Genomic DNA, 7,350 nt, shown 5'->3' with positions numbered 1-7,350 from the left:
ACTAACAGATATCAATATAATTGATCCACCTATGCCATGTCACCACTGTGCCGCGACCCCCTGTACTGGGATTTTTATAACGAAAAATATAACTATTATTAAATATAATATTTTAATTGATGTTAGTACATATTTAATTATTTGATTGATTTTAAAATTAAATCTTCCATGTATTTACATAATATATAAACAAAAATTAAACTGATTAAAGTATATTGAACACTTATATTTTCTCATACTCAGAAGCAAAACCAAACTTATAAGATATTTTAGTTAATTTATGTTATTTGTTAAAAAGCAATGATCAACCTTTTCTTCCCTTTTAGCGTAAAAAAGAGTAATATCCAAAATATGATTTTTGTGATGTATAACATTGATCATATTAGCGCTATCTAGAATTATTTATTTGATAATAAAAAACACTTCATAGTAAAATTAATACCTTCTCAGCATCGAAGCTAAAACTTTTAAAAAAAATATAAACTGTGTAAGCATAATTATTGCCAATGCTGGATCAAACCAATAATTTTTAAATCGTCTGCAAATTTAGTGGAGGTTATAGCTCACTCAGTTCCTATGGGGCTACATAACTCCACAACTCTTAAAGTTTTTTTCGCAATTTTCATTAATAGTTAATAAAAAATTTGTATTTTATTCATTAAGTTTTATTTAAGGAATTTTTTTTTTATAATTAATTTTCCTTGCTATTTTATGTATATTTTTGTTTAGTTACAACAATAGGTATATATTGAAAGCTTTTAAGTAATAAATATAAAAGGATATTTATAGTCAAACAAACAATTAAAATTTTTTTTTAGACTATTAAAAATTTTTTTGAGCTCCTTAAAATTTAATTTGTTTGACTAGTGCTATTACTTAATTTTATAAAATTTTAAAAAATATTTTAGTGATATGATACTCAGGGTCAAGTTGAAGTATGCTTAATCCCCTCAAACAAATGTTTTCTCTTTTTTACCTATAATCATGAAATAATTAATTAAAAAAAAGGATATAATTTTATTTAGTGCTAGCCTTTATTTTTCATGTATCTTGGAGACTACTCCTGGAGATCTCTGCCATCCTTAATTCAGGTCTGATAATATTACTATGATACTTAATTTCTATTAGTAAATAAATCGTTGAACTAAAATATACTTAATTTACATTTTCAGCTTTAATTAATCTTAGACTTGAAAAAAGCTCATAATTTATCATCAATTTATGGTTGAAATAAAAATACTTTGGATCAAATTTGTTTAAATGAGTTTTTAAATATAATGTATTTGAAAAGGTGCAATAATTTTCAGCTCTATTTTCAGAATAGATTATTTTTATAGTTTTATAACTTAATTTTAGCTTCGATGCGAAGCTGAGAAGGTATTGGTTTTACTATGATGTTTTATTTTTTTTTTGTGCCTGTTACCACTTTTTCTCAACTTTCACTGGACCGATTTCTTTCAACGATACGTCAAGAGATCACAAATCGTATCTCGTCGAAGACATTACCCTTAAAAATTGAAAAAATTTCCCTCGTTCCCCGTAAATGGGGGAAACCTCCAAAAATATTACAAATTAAAAAATCGCTAATTTTCGAAATTTTTTCAATTTTTTTTATTAAAAACTGCCATAACTTTTTCAAAAATGAACAAATCAATACAATTTTTTTTTTATAGATGCTTGATATCTTTACCTATCATTTGGTATATTTTTTTTATAAATTTAACCCTTTATCTACCCACAGGGGGTGATTTAAAATGACAACTTTTTCACAAAAAATAAATTTTTTCAACTTGACTTTTGAAAATGTTCCGGAAAGTCAGACACTTTTATATATATCTTAAATTAAAGCTAATGTAATTTACTTTATCATGGAAAAAAAATTTCGGACATTATTTTGTCTTCACGGTGAAAACGGCTACCAAATGCTATTTTTGTGTGAAAATTCTCGATTTTATAATTTACATTTTTAACTTTATTATGCTATAACTTTTTGAAAAATATATGGATCAATACAATTTTTTATGAGAAATAATATTTTTTAATATTCTATTTGAATAATATATTAATATAATATATTAAATAATTATTTGAAAAATATTAACTATTTAGTGTTTTCAAGTGTTGTCCATGGGTTATTCTATCAAATATTAGACAAATGGATATTATCTCAATCAATAATTATAGACAATTTTAACATTTTTGACTTGAAATACATATAAAAATTGATCTATTTTCATTGATATAGTTCACTTATTTTAACATGTTATTTACAATATAATATATTAAAATGTTTAAACATTTTTAATACAAGTTTTTTTAAATGTAAACTGACACGTGTTGATGTTTAAGAATTTAAAAAAAACTCAATAATAATTATTAATTTATATTACTTAGTAAACTGTATTTGTACACAGATAACTCACTAAATTAATAGTCTTCTAGATATATTTTGTTATTTAAACACAGTAAAACATAATTTTACTGAATTTATAATTTATTTAATAGATGTGTTTATCGTATACATATATAGTCTAGTGTAGACTAAAGTCTATATTGGACTTAACATACTTCAAATAGTTTTTTTTTAACTAAAATTTCCGAAGAGGCGTCCTCTTACGCTCTAAAAAATATTAACTTTTGATATTTTTTAATTTAATTTTATTTTCCTTTTATATTGTACTGTGAGTGCGAGAGGGCTGTATATCGAATAGTTGTTTTGAGATAAAAGGTTTCAAAGTTTCTACCTTCGATAAAAATCACATTATGTGTTCCTTTATTTTTAGTAATTTTATTAAGTTTAAGTTAACTTCTATGGAAGTTTCTTGAATATTTAGATAGAGAATAATAAACTATATAAAAAAGTAAAATATCACGAATTTCGATATATGGTCCTCTTGTACTTTTAGTGTGATAAATCACGGTATACAGTAAATAATTAATTAATTTTATTTTTTTTTTAAATTGTATCAATTTTAAACTAATAATAACTGTTATGAATAAAGTTTTATTAAATTGTACACGTATAATAAAAAATAGCAGATGTTTTATACAAATATATTTTTCATGACACTAATACTTCGACTAACTTAGATAAATAATTTACATTTATATTTTTAAATCATTACATTTATTTTTTGTCAGTTAAATATACAAGTAATCAATAAGAATTAAAGTGAATCAGAAATAGCTATGTATTATATATTATTTTAATCCTCCCTCTCTCAAATTTTGTTATATATAATTTATCATCAATAAAATGTTTGTCGATAGATAGAAATAAAAAAAAGCCGTCCCCTGTCTGCTGCATTTTAAATGCCTTTTTAAAATAAGTGAGTATGGGGTAAAATGAAAATTTGGTTTACAAAAATCCAGCACAGTGAGTCACAGCACAGAAGAAATGCGGCAAAGTTAGGTTTTAGAAGTATAGATGATATCTGACTATTATTAACATAGCTATCACAAAAAAAATTTCGGTGCCAATATTATTTTTAAATAATTTCATATTTTGTATATTTTTAATTTGAAATTTCTGTGATTTTAAATTTCACTGGAATATCATATGTTTGTTTTTTGCTTTGATGGCCGATTTCTCATAGTGGAACAATCGTTGTGACAATTTTTTTTAAAAATGTAGTACACTTCAAAAGCTTTAATTAGATATAGGTTAGAAATTGTCAGAACTTCAGGAACATTTTCAAAATAGAGTTGAAAAAATTGATATGAGTGGGTGGTTTCTTACATATTAGATTTTTTAAAAGAGCATATTAAAAAAATTCTTATTGTCTCTAGAATATTTTATTAAAATCTTATTTGGATCAGCCTCTTAGGAAAAAAGTTAGATCAGTTTTATAGTGCAAAAATTTTTTATAGAAAATATTATTATTACAATAATATAATTTTGAGATATATCTTTAAATAAAAATGAGGGGATTTTTCACATTTTCAGCGCTGATAGGTTCATCTACATTAAAATTGAGTTTTTTTACCAATTTTAATGATCAACATAAAATTGGTTTAGGAGAGCTGAAAATTTTCATAGACAAACATAAAAAACACACACACACACTATCACAAAATCAATACCTTTGTAGTTTCGTATCGAAGCTAAAACATCAAATTAATATTAAAAACCTAGCAAAATGAGGTCGTGACATAGTGAGTGCGTGGCATAATTGGGACAAGTATGTATGATATTTGAGAATGATTAACATCACTATGATAAAAAACGCGTATCTATTAAATTTCACAATAATTTATATATTTTAATTTTAAAATTTCACTTAAATATTAGTGTTTGATGTTTGTTAAAATATTTGCTGATTTGAAAATAAATTATTTCTTTTTAATTACGATTTTCCTTACTTTAACAACCAATTTCTTATAGTGGAACAATCGTAGGATTTTTTTAACATTGTTTTTAGTTTTTAATTTTTAGATATTAATTTTAATCTCTAAAACTGTGGAGATTTTCTCAAATTTTCGGTACTGACAGGTTTATTTAGATTAAAATTTAGTTATTTTGACGCATAAAACCGGTTCAGTGAGAGCTCAAAATTTTGTTTGTCAGATATGGAAAAAAATGGTAGCATAGTGTAAACATGGCATAGTTGGGACAAGTATAGATAGCATCTGACGGTAATTAAAATTATCATAAGAAACGCTATGATGCAAATCTGTGGTTACTTTTTAATTTTCAAAAAATGGTGAATTTTTCCAAGAGCAATATAAAGTCCTGTTTCATTAATTCTATCTAGATTAGTAATTCTTTCATTTATAAGTTTAATATATGAATAAATACTTATTAAACTAACTAAATTTAGTATGAATTTGATATTCAATAATTTAATATTGTAATGTTTCGGAGAAATTATAAAAAATAATAAAGTAATTGTATATTTCGTTACTTCTATGACAAATATGTATAAAAATTGAAGGGCTTGATGCTATACTTAAAAAAAAATCGTTTATTACTTATTTAATGGTCTACAAGGAATTTTGATCAAAAAACAAAATATATTTTTCTAAACCCATTTTTAAATGTGTAATTAGATTTTTTCAATCACATCTTTTTTGAGATTATTACTAATTAGTAAAAAAAGATTTTTAATATGTTAAAAATAATCAGTGCAAAATGATATTTTAAATCTATTTTTTTGTTGATTTTTGTGAAAGTTAATAATAAAAAAAAGTTGAATTTGTTACCATAACTTTTAGCTTATCAGGCAAGTTTGAAATCCACATCATTAAATAGAAAATTTTATAAGAATTAAAAAAATGGTTTTGTTAAGATTAGTATGCAGTTAGGAAATTTTATAATTATTATTTACAATAAATTTATGAGAAAAGCTCAATACTTCTTTAAAAGCACTATATTTTTGTTTTTTTACCATTATGAATAATATAAAGAGAAATAGAAATCATAGTAATCATTTCTATGTAACTTTTAGTGTTTAAATAGATTCTAAAATTTAAATATTCAGAACTTAATTAATTTTAATGATTTACTTTAACTAAAAGAAGCAATCAAAAAATTAAAAAAAAAATCTACTCAGTTTAGCGATTTATATAAATTTATTGTAATTGTAAAAATCTGTTATAAAATATGGTGAAACCAAATATCATTTTTTTAGAAATGATTTGTACAGTAACATGTTTAAAAAAAAATTGGAATATTATAGATTGGTTGTAGCACACAAGAATAGTGTTAAAAAATTAAAAGATAACAAAGTAAAATCATTCATTTCTAATGTTTTTAAAGTAAATATTGTTAAATTAGGTTTCAACTACAAAATTTCCCTAACCTAATTTAATGATACATGCAAATTTTAATTTTCAAAATTTCGTTTTTTTTTGTAATAGGACAATCTCATAATGTTATTTTTAAAAATATTAATATTTGTTTGTACGATTCTATCTATTTACAAAAAAAAAAAGAAGTAATTTAAATGTAAAATTTTGAAAATAAACATGATCCTCTATTTTTCTTCAGTATAGGTTAATATTTAATAGGAACTCTTTAGTACATAAGATTCAATAATTATACAAACACTCGTTTTAGAATAATGTTACATTTTACTTTTTACAAAAGAGTTTATTTTAAAGAAATTTTACTTTATAATTTAAAAGTACTAATATTTATTGTATTAGTATGTAACAAAAAGTAATATGGAATTATTCTCATTTAATGTAGTCACTGAAAATTTGCTCGAATATGAAATTAAAAAAAATCAAAAGAATCACAATTAGTAAAATAATATTGTATTAAAAACAGTAAGAGGTAAAATAAATTAGTAACTTTAAGTATATTATTATTTTTACAAAATTTATTTATAGAATTTAAAATTAATTGTAGTTAAACGTCATCTAAACAAACATGTTTTAATTCACGTGATCCCTTGCTACTCAAGTATCTTAATCATTAATGAATAAACTTATTATATAAAATACTAATTTTATATATGCATTATAATGAGAAATAATTTAGTATTAAAAATATTTGATAAAATAAGTTAGACAATGATGGTTAGAAATCAATGTCTAAAAAATTTAATAAGGATTCTAAAGTACAATAAGAAATCATAAAATTGTACTAAATATTATCATTTTAAATAAATTTAAGACCACTAATTTTCCTACAATACATTTTATTTATTATTCATTTATTTTATTTAGAAAATTAATTTCAATAAAATAATTCTTTTCAGTGGATACGGTTCTAATTATTGGAAATCACTTAAAGTTTTTTTTTGGACTACAATAAAAAAATTAAAAGAATAATTAAAAAAAACATGATACATTATAAAATATGTGGTAATTACTCATTGAAAATTAGTGTTAAAAACTGTATAACTTCATAAAAGAGAATTTTTTAATAAATTCAGCGATGAATAAAAACGAACCAAAGCTATAAATTATTCTAATGTTTCAATCATGTAATTAGTATTAGGATATATGCATATTAGGGTGGCCCTCAAAAATCGAATGTCTTTTTTTTTTTTACGCTACCCCTTAATTTTTTTTTAATGATCAAAAAAATGAGCTGTGCAAAATTTGGGACCAATCCGTTAAGGTTAACCCGTGCCCCCGGGCCTATTAAGTTGAGTCATAGAGTCAAATTTAATAGAAATAACTGATCTATGTCTCATAACTTTTTTTGCTCTTAACTTAGAATAATAAAAGTAAAACTCAAGTAAAGGAAATTTTACAGGAAATTCAAAAATAATAACTTCAATGTTGTTTTCTCAATAAATAGCCCACAAAAACACTACATACAGTAAAAAACATGTAAAAGTCTTAAAATACGTTATAACTGATTTTGTTGATTTTTAATTATTTATTTTCATTTTATTT

Source organism: Daktulosphaira vitifoliae, unplaced genomic scaffold (assembly GCF_025091365.1).
Source record: "Daktulosphaira vitifoliae isolate Bord-2020 unplaced genomic scaffold, ASM2509136v1 Scaffold_3, whole genome shotgun sequence".
Classification (NCBI taxonomy): Eukaryota; Metazoa; Arthropoda; class Insecta; order Hemiptera; family Phylloxeridae; genus Daktulosphaira; species Daktulosphaira vitifoliae.
This window is presented reverse-complemented; position numbering follows the sequence as displayed.